Source organism: Pristiophorus japonicus, chromosome 9 (assembly GCF_044704955.1).
Source record: "Pristiophorus japonicus isolate sPriJap1 chromosome 9, sPriJap1.hap1, whole genome shotgun sequence".
Classification (NCBI taxonomy): Eukaryota; Metazoa; Chordata; class Chondrichthyes; family Pristiophoridae; genus Pristiophorus; species Pristiophorus japonicus.
Window position 1 is genome coordinate 13,852,673 of NC_091985.1, and position 20,489 is coordinate 13,873,161.

The window sequence follows — 20,489 nt, forward strand, 5'->3', positions numbered from 1 at the left end:
GCATGCGCCAGAATGAGGCCCGGCCATTAACATCAGCCGGACATGCCCCTGCCGACACTCCCGCAAGCATTGCCAGCGGACGTCCCAAAGCGCTTTACAGCCAATGAAGTACTTTTAGTAGTGTGGTCATTGTTGTAATGTGGGAAACACAGCAGCCAATTTGCACACAGCAAGCTCCCACAAACAGCAATGTGATAATGACCAGATAATCTGTTTAGTGATGTTGATTGAGGGATAAATATTGGCCAGGACACCGGTGATAACGCTCCTGCTCTTTTTCGAAATAGTGCCATGAGATCTTTTACATCCACCCGAGAAGGCAGACGGGGCCTTGGTTTAACATTTCATCCGAAAAACGGCACCTCCGACAGTGCAGCGCTCCCTCGGCACTGCACTGGAGTGTCAGCCTAGATTTTTGTGCTCATGTCCTGGAGTGGGACTTGAATCCCTCGGTACTGCACCTCCGACAGTGCGGCACTCCCTCAGTACTGCCCCTCCGACAGTGCGGCACTCCCTCAGTACTGCCCCTCCGACAGTGCGGCACTCCCTCAATCCTGTCCCTCCGACAGTGCAGCACTCCCTCAATCCTGTCCCTCCGACAGTGCAGCGCTCCCTCAGTACTGCCCCTCCGACAGTGCGGCGCTCCCTTAATCCTGTCCCTCCGACAGTGCAGCGCTCCCTCAGTACTGCCCCTCCGACAGTGCGGCACTCCCTCAATCCTGTCCCTCCGACAGCGCAGCGCTCCCTCAGTACTGCTCCTCCGACAGTGCAGCACTCCCTCAGTACTGCCCCTCTGACAGTGCAGCAGCTCTCCCTCAGCACTGCACTGGGAGCGTCAGCCTAGATTTTTGTGCCTGAGTCCCTGGAGTGGGACTTGAAAGCACGACCTATCTGACCCAGAGGCGAGAGTGCTGCCCACTGAGCCACAGCGGACACTCCATTGTGCACCGCACACTATAAAACGCCTGGTCTGATAAAACAGCTGTACCGTGACCAACGTCGCAGGCAATACAACATTGTGCGTTTGTGTGTGCTTTTTAAAAAGAATTTATGTCCCATTTCATTTACTGAAGGCGTCAGCCTTTGGGCTCAGGCATGCCCTGTTATCTCCTCGTTAGCTGAGGCTCCCTGGGTTTTTGTGAAACTTGCAATTATAGGAATGGATAAATCTTGTCAGATGTCATCTGTCACACACTGGAAAATGGATTGTTCCTGGCCAGGTGTGCCCTTTCGCAGTGAGCAGTGCCTTATCTGCCACCCACGTTCATCTGCCTTGCTGACGTGCTACTTGAGCGCTTAATTTGCACAGGCTATTTTTAAGAGAGAAAATAAGCCTTTACATCAACCACCCCTCCTTCCCCCACCCTTCCCCCTCCCCACACCATACCCCTGCCCAATAAAACTTCAGAGACGGTGATCACGATCACAGAGCCTTTTGACGAAATAAAAGCCATTTGCATTTGACAACGTGTCGGACCTGTGTCACGCAGGGTGAAACTGGCACGCTTTCAGGTTGGGAGGTTGGGAATCCTGACTACAGTACATTCGGAACTGGCTGAATGGCCGACTTAAAAGGAATATGTAATTGTTTTCCAGCAACATTGCTTTCAGTATATATTCAACTCGACGCTTAACCCTTCTGAGAGGCAGCACTTGTATATTACAATATATATATATATATATATTGCAGAAAAGCAGAACAACATAAATTTTGTTGGCGGCGTGGTTCAGTAGGTTCCTCTGAGCGAATGTTAAGAAAGATTGAGCAGGTTGAGCCGATACTCATTGGTGTTTAGAAGAATGAGTGGTGATCTTATTGAAATGTACAAGATTCTGAGGGGGCTGGACAGGGTAGATGCAGAGATTTAGATAGGTTAAGCGAATGGGCTAAGGTTTGGCAGATGGAAAACAATGTCGGAAACCTTGGATAAAAAAAACAGTAAAAGGGAATATTATTTGAATGGGGAGAAATTACAACATGCTGAGGTGCAGAGGGACCTGGGGGTCCTTGAAACTCTTTTTGGAGTTCACCTGCAAAACATAAAACATTAAACGGTGCCACCCGACCTGGGTGACACTCCAGACATTTACAAGGCCCTTTTTTTTCCCCCCCTTTTTTTTTGTTTTTGGGGGTCCTTGAATCCCAAAAAGTTAGTTTGCAGGTGCAGCAGGTAATCAGGAAGGCGAATGGAATGTTGGCCTTCATTGCGAGAGGGATGGAGTACAAAAGCAGGGAGGTCCTGCTGCAACTGTACAGGGTATTGGTGAGGCCGCACCTGGAGTACTGCGTGCAGTTTTGGTCACCTTACTTAAGGAAGGATATACTAGCCTTGGAGGGGGTACAGAGACGATTCACTAGGCTGATTCCGGAGATGAGGGGGTTACCTTATGATGATAGATTGAGTAGACTGGGTCTTTACTCGTTGGAGTTCAGAAGGATGAGGGGTGATCTTATAGAAACATTTAAAATAATGAAATGGATAGACAAGATAGAGGCAGAGAGGTTGTTTCCACTGGTCGGGGAGACTAGAACTAGGGGGCACAGCCTCAAAATACGGGGGAGCCAATTTAAAACCGAGTTGAGAAGGAATTTCTTCTCCCAGAGGGTTGTGAATCTGTGGAATTCTCTGCCCAAGGAAGCAGTTGAGACCAGCTCATTGAATGTATTCAAATAACAGATAGATAGATTTTTAACCAATAAGGGAATTAAGGGTTACGGGGAGCGGGCTGGTAAGTGGAGCTGAGTCCACGGCCAGATCAGCCATGATCTTGTTAAATGGCGGAGCAGGCTCGAGGGGCTAGATGGCCTACTCCTGTTCCTAATTCTTATGTTCTTATGTCGAAGATGTTTCCCCTCGTGGGGGAATGTAGAACTAGGGTGCACAGTTTCAGAATAAGGGATCGCCCATTTAAGACGGAGATGAGGAGTAATTTCTTCTCTCAGAGGGTCGTGAATCTTTTGGAATTCTCTGCCCCAGAGAGCTGTGGAGGCTGGGTCTTTTAATATATTGAAGGTGGAGATGGACAGATTTTTGAACTATAGGGGAGTCGAGGGTTATAGGGAGAGGGCAGGGAAGTGGATCTGAGTCCAGGATCGGAACAGCCATGATCGTATTGAATGGCGGAACTGGCTCGAGGGGCCAAATGGCCCACTCCTGCTCCTATTTCTTTCGTTGGCCATCAGAAACCTTGCAGAAATCCTCCTTGCCAGATACTATGTAATGAAAAGCGTACAAATTTGTGCAAAAGGTAGAATGTTTGCACTGACAGATTCATGCGACTCGGCAACCTTGTTGGGCTGCATTAAGTGCAAAACGCATTTGTTTTAATGTGTGTGTGTGTGTGTGAGCGAGAGAAACTATCACGGCAGGTTGATCTGCATCTGAAAGGAAATATTTCAATTGACTGACGTTAATCTCTTCCTGACGGCGAGTGACCTGTTCATTTGGATTTGAGTTATTTCAGAACCTCCCACAGTTGGGATTTAAAAAAAATATATACTAAAGAAAGAATTAATACAGCACCGTTCATGACCTCGGAACATCCTAAAGTGCTTCACAGCCAATGAAGTATTTTTTTGAAGCGTAGTCACTTGTAATGCAGGAAAACGCGGCAGCCAATTTACACACAGCTAGCTCCCACAAACAGTAATCTCTTTTTAGTGATGTTGCTTGGGAGGATAAAGAATGGCCAGGACACCGGAGATAACGCCCTGCTCCTAAATATCGGGATCTTTTTACATCCACCTGAGGGAGCATAGGGGGTCTCGGCTGAAGATCTCATCCGAAAGACGGCACCTCCGACAGTGCAGCACTCCCTCAGCACTGCACTGGAGTGTCAGCCGAGATTATTGTGCTCAAGTCTCTGGAGTGGGACTTGAACCCACAACGTACTGATGCTAAGGCGAGAATTCTACCCACTGAGCCATGCCTGACACCCAAACATCTGTAAGTTGGTTTTAAAGGCGGGCTCTTATATTTTTGAACAGTGTTGTCACCTCCTTCCCGAGACTCCCAGTGCCACACAGTGTGGTCGGCTGAAATGTCGAGGCGAAAGGGAAGGAGGAGGAGAGGGGGAGGAGGGAGAAAGATGAGTGAGCAGTTGCCACTGGCTTTACCCAATTCTGCAGCAAATCCAGCTGCAGTAAGGCGTACAGCGAGGGGAACTCAGTTGTTCCTTACCTGCGGGGGCTCTTTTGATGACAGCTGGCATCAAAAGCTCAAGAAGGGTAGGACCATGGTTGCGTACAATCTTCAACCTTCCCCCAACTCCAGGGTTTACATCCGTCACACCCCAGCTGAGGGCGCGTGACATGTTCCCAAGTCTCTCACTGCTTCTTTGTCACAGAGCAATTAGCAGATTGCAAGGCAGTTCTGGAGTAGTGATGCTTCTTAATGTTCACTCCCTGCTCCCAATGAAACATCCAGCCTCTGGGTAACATCTCTCATCTCTCTCTCCTCTCTCCCGCTCTCTCCTACTCTCTCACTCTCTATCTCGCACTCTCCTTCCCTTCTCACTCCTTTCCTTCCCTCTCCTCTCTCTTTCTCTCTTCCCTTCTCTCATTCTTCCTCTCCTTCCCTCCTCTCCCTCTCCTTCCCTCCTCTCCCTCTCCTTCCCTCCTCTCCCTCTCCTTCCCTCCTCTCCCTCTCCTTCCCTCCTCTCCCTCTCCTCCCCTCCTCTCCCTCTCCTTCCCTCCTCTCCCTCTCCTCCCCTTCTTCCTCTTCTTCTGTTCTTCCCCTCCTTCTCGCTCTCCTTCTCTCTCTCTCTTCTCCTCCCTTTCTCTTTCTCCCCTTCTCCCTCTCCTGCTCTTCTCAGGGTAAAGAAGGACCCCGTTGGCTCCGGGCGGGTGTCCTTGCTGCCTGTTCAGGGTGAGCAGGTTAAAATTGTAGATGTGGCGGTTATGGCAGCTTTTGGCCGGGGGAAGAGCCAGGGCGATCCTAACTGTTCGTCCGCCAGGTTTCTGCTAAGCGAGTGGGGTTAAAATCGCCCCCCCCCGTACATGTTTGCCTTGCCTGCAGCTAACAGAGATCGCCACAGAGAGGAGTGGGACTAATTGGACAGCTCTTTCAAAGAGCCAGCACAGGAACGATGGGCCGAATGGCCTCCTTCGTTGCTGTGTGACTCTATAATGCTACTTCTCAGCTCTTCCGGTTCCATGTCCGGACATTTGGATGGTGCTTGTCCGGTTTGGCTCACCGACTGTTCGGGGGTGCTGGGATGTGGTTTGTTGATAACTGGACACTCTTTCTTACTGTGTGGTGTGGACCAATAATGTAGTGAATGTGAGTTTCAAATCTCACCATGAGTTTTCAATTAAGTTGAGAAAATAAGGAACTGGTTAAAGTGCGTTGATTCTGCCGACTGTCATAAAAACCCAACTGATTGCACCCGATCCCTTCACTTGGGTTCAAATCGTATCAGAAGTGGCAAGAGGCTCCACCCCCTCCCAGCGCTAACAAAGGTATCATTGTACCTGAGCGAATTTCCTTGGGAGCAGCTGTGCTATGTTACTGCTGTCATGTGTGATGTCATGTCTGTGGAAATATGTAAATGATGCACCGATGGAAAGTCATCACGGGTGTTGAAAGACTTGTGATCTTTCAGAGGCTGTGCTCTGTGGTTCTCTTTTTTTTTCCGTCAGTCCGCGATATCTCGACATGCTCGACTGCAAGGGTCAGGGTGACGATCAGAAATACAGGCAGCTGCTCTCCCCCCAGACCTCAAACTACCAACCCACTGAGTGAGCTTGGTCATTGCGGAATGTCTAGGGGCCAAAACTGACATCTACGCTCTCTGCTTTTTCATTCAGCCAGCATTGTTGCAGCATACGAAACATACTCGAAGGTCTTGTTATTCCGTGTAGTTATTCTTGATATAATCGTGGCTTCCTGCACCACTGCTAAGCGGCAGTTAAGAAAAAAAGACTTGGATATATGTAGCGCCTTTCACGACCACCGGACGTCGCAAAGTGCTTTACAGCCAATGGAGTACTTTTGAAGTGCAGTCACTGTTGTACTGGGGGAACCTGCCAGCCAATTTGCGCACAGCAAGCTCCCACAAACAGCAATAATGACCAGATAATCTGTGCTTTTGTTATATTGATTGAAGGATAAATATTGCCAGGATGATCCCTCCTGCTCTTCTTCGAAATAGTACCATGGCATCTTTTACGTCCACCTGAGAGAGCAGCTGGGGGCATCAGTTTAACGTCTCATCCGAAAGACAGCACCTCCAGTGCTCCCTCAGCACTGCACTGGAGTGTCAGCCTGGATTTATGTGCTCAAGTCTCTGGAGTGGGACACAAACTCACAACCTTTCTGACTCAGAGGCGAGAGTGCTACCCACTGAGCTGACCAGCTGACACTGTCAACGAGTCAACCACTTTGGCGGGGGGGGGGGGTGACTGGAGTCACGTGTAGGCCCAACTGGGAAAGGGCATCAGGTTTTCCTACCCTAAAGGGCAATTTTACCGATTCCATCTTTTTATTTCCCAGATATTTAAAAAAAAAACTGAATTCACATTCTCAAAAGCGCTGTGGTGGGATTCGAACCGGGTTACTAGCCCATGACGCTGCCCTCCCCCACAGGCCGAGGCTGCCCCCTTGTCACTATTGGCTATGTAGGCCCGGGATGGGTGTGGCCTGAGGGAGATGCCCTTTCAGTTGAGAGTAACCAGTTTGACCACAAAGGAGTACTTTTGCAGGTAATGAGTCAGCGTCGATCCTGAAGGGTTCCCCACCCTAGTGGAGAGTCTGACGTTTACCTTCACTGGGAACCCACACTCCATAACTCATCACATCCTGCAACGCTCGCAGCTTATTACAGCTGTAAAGTGCCATAAATCTTCCAGCATACCACACACTGCCCTGCTTTAGGGCACAAGTTATCGGAGAACTTTTAGCTTCAAATAACACAGATTTCTTTTTTCTGTGAGGGCTGATGTAGATTTAAAACATAGACTTATGGTTTATGGTTTTATTGGGTTTACCTAGATACCGTCCTCCTCTAATTCTGGCCTCTTGTACATCCCCAACTTCCTTCGCTCCAACATTGGTGGCCCTGCCTTCATCTGCTGGGCCCAAAGCTCTGGAACTCCCTCCCTAAACCTCTCCGCCTCCACCTCTCTCTCCCCCTTTAAAACGCTGCTATAAACCTACCTCTTTGTTCAAGCATTTAATCACCCATCCTAATATCTCCTTATGCAGCTCGGGCTGACAATGCTCCTGTGAAGCACTTTGGGGTGCTTTACTACGTTAAAGGCACTATATAAATGCAAGTTGTGGTTGTGAGTGGATGCTTCACCTCCAAGGCAAAGGTTCCGAGAATTGCATAGAATTTACAGCACAGACAGGCCCCACCCCACCCCCATAACCGCCCCTCCCCACCCCCTCTACCGCCCCTCCCTCACCTCATCGCCTGCCCCCCACACCCCCAACATCGCTCATGCCCCCACGCCCCCCTCCCCCACACCACCCGCCCCCCCCCCCATCCCCTACACCGGTCACGCCCTCCCCACCACCCCCTACACCCCCCCCCCACCACCACCACCAGTCCCCTACTGCCTCCCCATCCCACCGCCCCTATCACACCCCCCACCCCACCGTAAGCACAGTCCATTCCTTTCTCCCTCATGTATTTATCCAGATTCCCCTTAAATGTATCGATACTATTCGCCTCAACCACCACCTGTGGTAGCGAGTTCCACATTCTCACCACTCTCTGGTTAAAGAGATTTCTTCTGACTTCCCGCTTGGATTTATTGGTGACTATCTTACATTGATGGCCCCGAGGCCTGGTCTTGCCCAACAAGTGGAAACATCTTCTCTACGTCTACCCCGTCAAAACTTTTCGCAGTCTTTGAAGACCTTGATCAGGTCACCCTCTCAGCCTTCTCTTTTCGAGTGAAACGAGCCCCAGCCCATTCAATATTTCCTGATGGGTATAACCACTCCGTTAGGTCCCGCCAGGTCTCCCCTGCCGCTCCCCTTCAAAGAAACGCGAAGTAATACAAAAACTGGAGAACATCTATCGGAGCTTCCACACACACGCTGTTCATCCTTGATCACTTAGCCTAACATTAGCCATGATTTCCGCAGCTAGGGAACCAATCATTTCCACACAGCTCTCCTAAATGCTTTTCATAAATGATTCCACAGGAAATGTTCTGCTGTCATTCAATGGAGCAGTCCTACATGAGAACATAAGAAATAGGAGCAGGAGTAAGCCATTTGGCTCCTCGAGCCTGCTCCGCCATTCAATAAGATCGTGGCTGATCTGATCATGGACTCAGCTCCACTTCTCTGCCCGCTCCCCATAACCCTTTATTCCCTTATCGCTCTAACATCTATCTATCTCCGCCTTAAATATGTTCAATGACCCAGCCTCCACAGCTCTCTGGGGCAGAGAATTCCACAGATTTACAACCCGCTGAGAGAAGAAATTCCTCCTCATTTCAGTTTTAAATGGGTGGCCCCTTATTCTGAGACTATGTCCCCTAGTTTTAGTTTCCCCTATGAGTGGAAATATCCTCTCTGCACCCAACTTGTTGAGCCCCCTCATTATCTTATATGTTTCAATAAGATCACCTCTTATTCTTCTGAACTCCAATGAGTACAGGCCCAACTTACTCAACCTTTCTTCATAAGTCAACCCCCTCATCTACGGAATCTCGTGAACCTTCTCTGAACAGCCTCCAGTGCCTCATTTCTTGGTTGATTAGACAAGCTCAGATATGGTTATCTGCAGCAATTGGTTTCTGACCCGAGTTCCCGCAGCGAGGACCTCTCTGCTCTTCTTTCATACGAAACGTACCAAGAAAGCAGGAAGTTTGACGGTATGACTGAGTGTCCTGAATTTAATATATCGTACTGCAGCAGGAAATAGAGAATTTGATTTGTCAGTTTAGGCACCTTGCCAAGGAGCATCCAATTCAATTATTTTTGTTGAAAGGAAGAATTTGATTACAGCGCCTGGCATCTTGCCATGTGCAACTAATTGCATTCTTCGTTTCCGAAGATGAACCGTATATTTCACTTCATAAATGATGGAAAGTTTACTTAAAAGTTGAATGTACTTAGGGGGAGAAATTCCCTCGCACTCTTTGGGGTGCTAGTTTTAAAGTTAGTGCCAGGCGCTTAACGCTTTCAAACTTTTAAAATATTTGGCGTTTGCGCTCCAAGAAGGAAGTGGAGCAGCACTCCAAACCCTTCGTGGAGCGCTAACAGAAGCAGGCGGGGCGGAGAATTCAGCAGTGCTGCACACAGGGCCGCCCACGTTCAATGGCTCCTTCCTTCCCTTGAAGGGAAGGCCCATCACTGCAGGCTCTGCAATTTAGAAAGCACCTACCTGAACCACCAGCAGCAACTTGTATTTAATGTAGTAAAATGTCCCAAGGCGCATCACAGCAGTGTTATAAGACAAAACGTATACATTTGACACCGAGCCACAAAAGAAGAAATTAGGGCAGGTGACAAGAGGTAGGTTTTAAGGAGCGTCTTAAAGGAGGAAAGAGGCGGAGAGGTTTAGGCAGTGAGTTCCAGAGCTTGGGGCTCAGGCAAAGAAGGCACGGCCACCAATGGTGGAGCGATTATAATCCGGGATGCTCAGGAGGGCAGAATTAGTGGAGCGCAGGAGGGCTTATCTGATCATGGACTCAGCTCCACTTCCCTGCCCGCATAGCGCTTTACTCCCTTATCACTCAAAGATCTGTCGATCTCCACCTTAAATATATTCAATGATCCAGCCTCCACAACTCTCTGGGGCAGAGAATTCCATAGATTTAGAAACCTCTGAGAAGAAATTTCTCCCCATTTCCGTTCTAAATGGGCAGCCCCTTATTCTGAAACTGTGTCCCCTAGTTCTAGATTCCCCCACGAGTGGAAGCATCCACCCTGTCGAGCCCCCTCAGTATCTTGTATGTTTCAATAAGATCAACTCTCATTCTTCTAAACTCCATTGAGTGTAGGCCCAACCTGCTCAACCTTTCTTCAGAAGTCAACCCCTTCATCTCCGGAATCAACAGAATGAACCTTCTTTGAACTGCCTCCAATGCAAGTATATCCCTCCTTAAATAAGGAGAACAAAACTCCCTGAAGGGGGCTAAATTGAGAACTAATCTGTGGAAGCTATATTTCAGTTAGCGATTGGTTAATCTATGGAACAGGCTCCCTAGGCAGACGTTGGGAGTAGTCGGTATTGATTTGCTAAAATGCAAATTGGTTAGATTTCGTCAAGAAAATAATATTTGGGGATACAATATATGAGTAATTTTGGACATGAGATGTGGTTAGTGTAGTATGCTTGGGAAGAACAGATGACTGTGGACCTGTGGTTCCCAAAGTTCTCTACCACTGGGAGTTTTCTTCACCTGTCTGGGTCTGTTGTAGACTCATTGATCGAGATTGGTGGCTGTGATTGGACAACAACTCCATTATCGTTGTCATGTGACTACCAGGGTGGGAGAAGGTGAACTCAATGTCAACTGTTGAAGTGTAGGAAACGATACAGCTAATATGCGCACATAAGAAATAGGAGGCGCTACAGCGGGAGCTGGGGATACTTGTGCATGAAACACAAAAGGATAGTATGCAGGTACAGCAAGTGATCAGGAAGGCCAATGGTATCTTGGCCTTTATTGCAAAGCGGATGGAGTATAAAAGCAGGAAGTCTTGCTACAGCTATATAAGGTATTGGTGAGGCCACACCTGGAATACTGCGTGCAGTTTTGGTTTCCATATGCAGTTTTGGTTTCCATATTTACAAAAGGATATACTTGCTTTGGAGACAGTTCAGAGAAGGTTCACTAGGTTGATTCCGGGTTGAGGGGGTTGACTTATGAGGAAAGGTTGAGTAGGTTGGGCCTCTACTCATTGGAGTTCAGAAGATCAGAGAGGTGATCTTATCGAAAAGTATAAGATTATGAGGGGGCTTGACAAGGTGGAAGCAGAGAGAATGTTTCCACTGATGGGGGAGGCTAGAACTAGAGGGCACGATCTTAGAATAAGGAGCCGCCCATTTAAAACAGAGATGGAGAAATTTCTTCTCTGAGGGTTGTACATCTGTGGAATTTGCTGCCTCAGAGAGCTGTGGAAGCTGGGATATTGAATAAATTTAAGACAGAAATAGACAGTTTCTTGAACGATAAGGGGTTATGGGGGAGCGGGCGAGGAAGTGGAGCTGAGTCCATGATCGGATCAGCCATGATCTTATTGAATGGCGGAGCAGGCTCGAGGGGCCGTATGGCCTACTCCTGCTCCTACTTCTTATGTTCTCATACGGTCCCTCGAGCCTGCTCCGCTATTCAATAAGATCATGGCTGATCCGATGATGTACTCAACTCCACTTGCCTGCCTGCTCCCCAGCACAGCAAGATTCTACAAACAGCAATGTGATAATGACCAGAAAATCTGCTTTTATTATGTTGATTGAGGGATAAGTATTAGTCAGGCCACCGGGGAGAACTCCCCTGCTCCTCTTCAAAATAGTGCCATGGGATCTTTTACATCCACCTGAGAGGGCAGACGGAGCCTCAATTTAACGTCTCATCCGAAAGACGGCACCTCCGACAGTGCAGCACTCCCTTGGTACTGCACTGGGAATGTCAGCCTAGATTATTGTGCTCAAGTCTCTGGAATGAGACTATGAACTCACAACCTTAGTACTGCATTAGGAGCATCAGCCTAGATTATATGCTCAAGGCTCTGGAAAGGGAATTGAACCCACGACCTTCTGTCCCAGAGCCATACAGTTGGAATGTTGACTAAATTGAAATTATTCCACAGTGCCACTTGTCTCAATTGCAATGCTTTGATTTTCTCTTCAGTTCAGCAGTTGAGGAGGAAGCCTTAATCATAAAAACCTTCTGCTTTTTGAAACCGTTTCTTTTGACCTGAGCAAAACCGGGCCCCGTATGACATTAACCTAGATTCTGCTCTGAAGTGCCATCTTTCGTATTTATTTTTGGATTTGGATAGAAAGTTTCACACTTGTGTGACGCTCTGTGAATGAAGTCATGCACAGAGCAGATGGTCCACAGCAGGAAATATTAGTGAAATTAGAAAATAATTATCAGTCATTAACAGGATAAAACCTAAATTTGCAATCAGACATAGCTGTACGCTGCACTGCGAGCTCGTACAGTACTCCAACTGGCCTGATGATAGCATTAAGCAAAGACATTAAACAGGCCGAACAATTTATAATCATGCATAACAAGTTAGAACTAGAGACATTATAAATCACTAATTGAACCTCAGCTGGCCAATTGTGTTCAATTCTGGGCATCACACTTTAGGGAGGATGTCAAGGCCTTGGAGAGGGTGCAGAGGAGAATTACTAGAATGGCATCAGGCACAAGGGACTTCAAGTTACGTGAACAAACTGGGGTTGTTCTCCTTCGAGCAGAGACAGTTAAGTGGAGAATTGATAGAGGTGCTCTAAATCGTGACCGGTTTTGCTGGAGTAAATAAGGAGAGACTGTTTCTAGTGATAGAAGGGTCGGTAACCAGAGAACACAGATTTAAGGCGATTGGCAACAGAACCAGAGGCGACATGAGGAAAAATTTTTTTTTACACAGCGAGTTATGATGATCGTGATTGCGCTGCCTGTAATGGTATTGGAAGCAGATTCAATAGCCACTTCCAAAAAGGAATTGGGTGAATACTTGAATGTAAAACAAATGCAGGGCTCTGGGGAAAGAGCGGGGGAGTGGGACTAGTTGGAGTTATAAGGACAGATGGCCAAATGCTTGGTCAGAGGTAGATTTGAAAAAGAAAAGAAAGACTTGCATTTATATAACGCCTTTCACGACCACCGGACGTCTCAAAGCGCTTTACAGCCAATGAAGTACTTTTTTGGAGTGGACTGTTGTAATGTGGGACTCACCTGAAGTACTGCGTACAGTTTTGGTCTCCATATTTAAGGAGGGATATACTTGCATTGGAGGCTGTTCAGAGAAGGTTCACTAGGTTGATTCCGGAGATGAGGGGGTTGACTTCTGAAGATATATTGAGTAGGTTGGGATTATACTTATTAGAATTCAGAAAAATGAGAGGTGATAATGAGGGGGCTCGACAAGGTGGATGCAGAGAGGATATTTCCACTCATAGGGGAAACTAAAACAAGGGGACATCGTCTCAGAATAAGGGGCCCCCCATTTAAAACTGAGATGAGGAATTTCTTCTCTCCGAGGGTTGTAAATCTATGGAATTCTCTGCCCCAGAGAGCTGTGGAGGCTGGGTCATTGAATATATTTAAGGCTGAGGTAGACAGATTTTTGAGCAATAAGGGAGTAAAGGGTTATGGGAAGGGGGCAGGGAAGTGGAGCTGAGTCCATGATCAGATCAGCCACGATCTTATTGAATGGCGGAGCAGGCTCGAGGGGCCAAATGGCCTACTCCTGCTCCTATTTCTTATGTTCTTATGAAACGTCTAAAGGAGCGTCTTAAAGGGGTAGACAGGTTTAGGGAGGGAATTCCAGAGCTTAGGGCCCAGGCAGTTGAAGGCACGGCCGCCAATGGTGGAGCGATTAAAATTGAGGATGCTCAAGCGGCCAGAATTGGAGGAAATCCTGGAGGGTAACCAACAATGCCAATAGAATTTTAAAAAGACGTGCATTTATATAGCGCCTTCCGTGACCCAAAGCGCTTTACAGCCAATGAAGTGCTTTTGAAGTGTAATGTGGAAATGCTGAACTACCCAGCCAGATTTCCACCAGCCTTTGTGTGAAGAAGTACTTCTTGACATCACGACTGAATGGCCTAGCTCTCATTTTAAGGCTGTTGTGGACACCACAGTGGTCACTGTAATGCATTTGCTTCATGGGTTCTTTGCTTAAGAATTCATAGCAACACATTACTATTGAGAACTAGTTGGTTTATTAACAAAGGTTTAACAATCACACGGCACATTACCAGTTCATCCACCAGGCTCACAACTGCATGCCTCATCATGGAAAATCTAGACCCAACTGACTGGGGTTTTATTGAGTCTTGTGAACATCACGTAACGGGCTAAGCCACCCACAATGCAACAGCTCAACAACCCGGTGAGCATACAGGTGTATACATTAATGTCACCGCATCGGAAAAAAAAATAATTGTGTGATTTATTTTAAGGCATTCCAAGACTTAATAGAATATATGCAACTCTTTAGCCTTTCATGCTAAAATTCTGAGACTTAACAATTGGGGAAATATTAATACTGCTTTTTCATTACAAATTGTTTTCAATTTATACTGGGAAGTTAGAGAACAATATGCTTCTAACATAAGAAAGAAGAAAAACGTGCATTTCTATCGCGCCTTCGATGATCACCGAATGTCCCAAAGCACTTTATACCCAATGAAATACTTTTGCAGTGTAGTCACTGTTGTAATGTCGTAAACGCAGCAACCAATTTGCGCTCAGCAAGCTCCCATAAACAGCAATATGATAATGAGCAGATAATGAGTTTTTGTTATGTTGACGGAGGGATAAATATTGGCCAGGAACCAGCTGCTCTGAGCCCAGTCTAATATCACTGGGTTGGTCCATACCACAACAACAGGGGAGATTTCTCTGTAGTTACCGCAGTCGGACTTGTCCCCTTTTTTTAAAGACGGTCACTATTACGGCATCTCAAGGCATGCACTCCTCCTTCCAGACGAGAGAGAAGAGGTCCTGCATTCGCGTCAATTGTGCCTCTCCGCCATACTTTAGCACCTCAGCGGGGATTCCATCCGCCCCCGTGCCTTGTTGTTCTTGAGCTGACGGATGGCCTTTTCTACCTCGTGCAGGGCTGCGGTTTTGCTGAGGTGGTGGCGGGTAGCATGCTGCGGGATGGAGTCGAGGACATTCGTTTCAAAGGCAGAGTCTCGCTTAAGGAGATTAAGGCCACGTCGCCGAGAGCATGCAGATATCAAAGCGCAGGCAGCAGAAGGAGCGTGCGGCAAACCAGACTCCCCACCCACCCTTTCCTCCAACCACTGTCTGCCCCACCTGTGACGGAGACTGTAATTCCTGTATTGGACTGTTCAGTCAACCTGAGAACTCACTTTTAGAGTGGAAGCAAGTCTTCCTCGATTTTGAGGGACTGCCTATGATGATGATGATCACCATGATCTCACCACTTCTTGTTCCATTCAGGGCACAGGCCTTTTTTGTGGTTGTAATGAGCAGGGCTGAATGACGAGTGCTTTGGTACTGACACAGGGTAAGATGCATCTCCCTCTATCTGGAGGCGACCATCAATTCTGGCATCCCGGGGACTACAGGGCTTAAAGGGTAATGTTATGAAGGCAGGTTGCATAGACTAGGCTTATATTCCTCGACAATGGAAGATTTAGGGGTGATCTAATTGAGGTGTTTCAAGGATTTGATGGGATAGGTGGAGAAAAATTATTTCCTCTGGTGGGAGGAGTCCAGAACCAGGAGTGATGTCAGGAAGCACTTCTTCACACAAAGGTTAGTGCAAATCTGGAACCCTCTTCCCCAAAAAGCTGTTGAGGTCGGGGGTCAATTAAAACATTTCAAAGCTAAAATTGATCATCATCAAGACTTGCTTCCACTCTCAAAATGAGTTCTCAGGTGACTGAACAGTCCAACACAGTCTCTGTCACAAGTGGGACAGACAGTGGTTGGAGGAAAGGGTGGGTGGGGAGTCTGGTTTGCCGCACGCTCCTTCCGCTGCCTGCGCTTGCTTTCTGCATGCTCTCGGCGACGAGACCCGAGGTGCTCAGGGCCCTCCCGGATGCACTTCCTCCACTTAGGGTGGTCTTTGGCCAGGGACTCCCAGGTGTTGATGGGGATGTTGCATTTTATCAAGGAGGCTTTGAGGGCGCCCTTGAAACGTTTCCTCTGCCCACCTGGGGCTCGCTTGCCGTGTAGGAGTTCCGAGTAGAGCGTTTGCTTTGGGAGTCTTGTGTCAGGCATGCGAACAATGTGGCCCGCCCAACGGAGCTGGTCGAGTGTGGTCAGTGCTTCGATGCTGGGGCTGTTGGCTTGGTCGAGGACGCTAACGTTGGTGCGTCTGTCCTATTGAAAGATGAATGTTAGGAAGGGTATTAATGGACACAGAACGAAGGCGGGTAGATGGAGTTAAGATACAGATCAGACAGAAACTAATTGAGTGGTGGAACGGGCTCGCGGGTTGAGCGGCTTAATCCTGTTCCTGTGTTCCCATGTCCAGTACACTATCTCTTTCATTAGATCTACAACAGTGACTGCACTCCAAAAGTACTTCATTGGCTGTAAAGCGCTTTGAGACGTCTGGTGGTCGTGGAAGGTGCTGCATAAACATAAATGCAAGTCTTTTTCTGGTGCAGCCCTGTCTTTCCAAAGGCAGGGATAAAGTGCAAAGGAGACTTTTAAGTCAAACAATCTGATGACTTGTTTTGGTAGGGACATGTTGAGCTGTTGCCTGAAGGGTTTCTGGGTTTAACTTTGACCTCGGTTAAATGCTTCCTTTGTTAGGCAGTTCCTCAAATTCCAATGAACGCCTATTAAACACTTCCTTTGTTGTGGAATTCCTTGAACACTGCTGTTTCATCTCTGGTGATTTCCCCTCACTTCCTCAGAGATATATCTGTATACAAAACTGCAAACACTGAGTATATGAAACAAAAACAGCAAATACTGGGTATATACAGCAGGTCTACCAGCACTTGCAAAGGGAAAAGACATAGAAACATAGAAAATAGGTGCAGGAGTAGGCCATTCGGCCCTTCGAGCCTGCACCGATGGACATTTCAGGTGTAGAAAGAAGAGAATGATGTCCCTTTATATAGTGCCTTCCATGACCTCAGGATGTCACAAAGCGCTTTACAGCCAATGAAGCACTTTTTGAAGTGTAGTCACTGTAGTAATATAGGAAACAAAGCAGCCAATTTGCGCACAGCAAGCTCCCACAAACAGCAATGTGATAATGACCCAATAATCCTTTTTTTTTAAAGTGATGTTGATTGAGAGATAAATATTTGCCAGGACACCGGGGATAACTCCCCTGCTCTTCTTCGAAATAGTGCCGCAGGATCTTTTACATCCTCCTCAGAGAGCAGGCGGGGCCTCGGTTTAACTTCTCCTCCGAAAGTTGGCACCTCTGACAGTGCAGCACTCCCACAGCACTGCATTGGAGTGTCAGCCTATATTTTTGTGCTCTAGTCCATGGAGTAGACTTACCATCCATACTTTAGAGACTTTGAGGCGGCTTAATTGAAGATTTTAAAGCGAATGTTTAAAGTGATGAAGGGTTCAAATAGCAAATTTAAAGGAAGTTAGGAGTAGAATGGGAAATCAGATGGACAGAGTCCTGGAGGTTTCTTCACACGACCTTCTGCCTCTAATTCAGATTGCTGCAGAGAGATGTCCTTGTATAATTCTAGGTATGTTTCTGGAGAGAGAAAGGGATTGGGGAATGGGTTGAGAAGGCAGGGAAGTGGGGTTGACCTATCAAAAAAGGATTGTCTTTTGGGGCCTGATGCTGAAGGGGATCAGATCTATTATGGGTATTTCTATCACACCCAACCTACTACAGTAGAGATACTGTTGACCTTTGGATAAGGACAGAGAGAGAGCTTATCAAATGCTGTCTAGGGTGACCGTAAACTACTGGATCTCTAGAAATGGAACAGAAAGGGATCTAGCCAGAATAAGTACTGCATGACGTAAGAGGAGATAATATTCAGCAGCCGCAGGAGAGAGAAACATGGAACCGTATCTCTGTAACTTCCTGCTGCCCTCCAACCCTCCGAGATCTCTGCACTCCTCCAATTATGGACTCTTGCACACCCCCTATTATAATTACTCCACCATCGGTGGCCGTGCTTTCAGCTGCCTGGGCCCCAAGCTCTGGAATTCTTTCCCTAAATCTCTCCACCTCTCTCCTCTTTTAAGATTCTCCTTAAAAGCTAGCTCTTTGACAAAGCTTTTGGTCCTCTATTCCCCTCTCCCTCATACGCTTGTCCAGCCTCCCCTTAAATGCATCTACACCATTTGCCTCAACCACTCCCTATGGTAGCGAGTTCCACATTCTCTGGGTAAAGCGGTTTCTTCTGAATTCCCTATTGGATTTATTAGTGACGATCTTATATTGATGGCCTCTAGTTATGCTCTTCTCCACAAGTGGAAACACTCTCTCTGTATCCACTCTTCAGTGCTGAAGATATCAGTGCTTCTACCATTGGTAAAAGTCTCCAAAGCCAAAGTACCTCCTTTATCCAGCACCCTCGGAACCTGGCCTGTGCCGGACAAGAGAATTTGCCGGATGACGGGAGGTCACGCCGACCTTCGACTTACCGGGTCTCGATGACAGTTCATGCCCCTGACTGCCTCCACCACTCTCCGGCTCCAGAACTCCCGCCACGCTCCTTCTCCGCTTTGCTTTATTGAACGTTGCCTCACAATATGGCGTCCCGGCCCCGAGACTGGGTTTGCGCATGTTGCTGCACGGAAGGCTACTGCACAGCATTTAGTCCCGATTCACCCACTGCTGACAACGCTGCTGACAACGACGTTGTGGATTTTGATCACCTGGGGGCAGTGCTGTGTGTGGCAGGGTCAGGCAGTGCTGTGTGGCGGGGTCAGGTTGGTGGAGGTTTAGCGTAAGGCCCTTGCTCTCGTACGTCTCGGTGAAGATGTTGACGATGGCTTTGAGTTCAGCCTCTGAGTGTGCGCAGAAGCCAGCGTCGTCCACGTACTGGAGTTCAATGACAGAGGATGGGAAGGCCTTTGATCTGGCCTGGAGGCTGCGGAGGTTGACCAATTATAGAACCATTTGAGAGGTTCAACCTGTAATAAACTGGTGTGTGTTATATATTATGAACTGTTATTTGAACTTGTACTACTTTCAATGAAGCAGGTTGTTACACAAGAGAAGTTTATTTGAGAATGTCCGAGCGTGTGTGAGATTTTGTTTAGTGTTTACACAGGAACCTGCGATCTAATCACTCGCCATCCAACAATTGGTGATAGGTGCCCCTCTGTCTAATTGTTTGTGTTAAATCTCACAAAGCTGGTCTCAATTGTAAAGCTTATTCTTACAGGCTCTCTGTTTAATCTTTTTCAGATAAATCTGATGGCACGATAAGGGAGTGTTGGGATTACAAAACTGAAGTGGAACTCGAAGGATCAACAGGTAACAGATTACCGCAATTTGCTTGTGACTTGTGGAAGTGAGGGATGCTAACTGCAGGGATTGGGACAGTGTTCGTTCCAGGGCTGTGCGATTAGATGCACAATAAAAGCGCCTATCCCATCCTTGGACCAATCTCTGTACAGCACCTTTTATCCCACTAGTGTGACTCTTCCGTATCAAGGGTTATGGAGATCAGGCGGGAAAGTGGAGTTGAGGTAGAAGATCAGCCATAAGAACATGAGAACATAAGAAATAGGAGCAGGAGTAGGCCTCGAGCCTGCTCCACCATTCAATAAGATCATGGCTGATCTGATCATGGACTCAGCTCCACTTCCCTGCCCGCTCCCCATAACCCTTAGCGCTCAAAAATCTGTCTATCGCCGCTTTAAATATATTCAATGACCCAGCCTCCACAGCTCTCTGGGGCAGAGAATTCCATAGATTTACAACCCTCTGAGAGAAGAAATTTCTCCTCATCTCAGTTTTAAATGGGCAGCCTCTTATTCTAAGACTATGTCCCCTAGTTTTAATTTCCCCTATGAGTGGAAATATCCTCTCTGCATCCATCATGTCGAGCCCCCTCATCTTATATGTTTCGATAAGATCACCTCTCATTCTTCTGAACTCCAATGTGTATAGGCCCAACCTCCTCAACCTATCCTCATAAGTCAACCCCCTCATCTCCGGAATCAACTTAGTGAACCTTCTATGAACAGCCTCCAATGCAAGTATATCCTTCCTTAAATACGGAGACCAAAACTGTACGCAGTACTCCAGGTGTGGCCTCACCAATACCCTGTACAGTTGTAGCAGGACTTCTCTGCTTTTATACTCTATCCCCCTTGCAATAAAGGCTAACAAATGCCTTCTAGGGTAGAGACTTCCAAAGATTCACAACCCTCTGAGTCAAGAAATTCCTCCTCATCTCAGTCTTAAATAATCGACCCCTGATCCTGAGCCTATGCCCCCTAGTTATAGACTCCCCAGCCTACGTTGGAAACAACCTCTCAGCCCTGTCCTGTCAATCCCCCTCAGAATCTTATATGTTTCAATGATCCGTGATCTTATTGAATGGTGGAGCAGGCTCGAGGGTCTATATGGCCGACTCCTGCTCCTAATACTTATGTTCTTGTGCTCTTGACTATAATGTGACGCCCATGTTGATTGCTGCATATATCACACACCCAGCGAACCGAGAAACAAAATTATTTTAAAAGTAAAAAAAAAAATAACTATTTATCCCTCAGCCAACATCACTAAACTGGAGTGTCAGCCTAGATTTTGTGCTAAAGTGTCTGGCGTGGGACTCAAACCCATCATCATCATAGACAGTCCCTCGAAATCGAGGAAGACTTGCTTCCACTCCAAAAGTGAGTTCTC

The 20,489-nt window shown here is 47.3% G+C and overlaps 1 protein-coding gene across 8 annotated transcripts in view; it reads left to right on the plus strand.

The window, feature by feature from the left end:
- The window catches only part of hivep2a (HIVEP zinc finger 2a), a 238,518-nt gene that overhangs the window by 185,143 nt on the left and 32,886 nt on the right, over positions 1–20,489 (plus strand). For all 8 annotated transcript variants that reach the window (XM_070889071.1, XM_070889074.1, XM_070889077.1 and 5 more), the window contains one exon: positions 19,041–19,109. The gene's annotated coding sequence lies outside the window, so the exon portion shown is untranslated. The remainder of the gene's footprint in view (positions 1–19,040; positions 19,110–20,489) is intronic.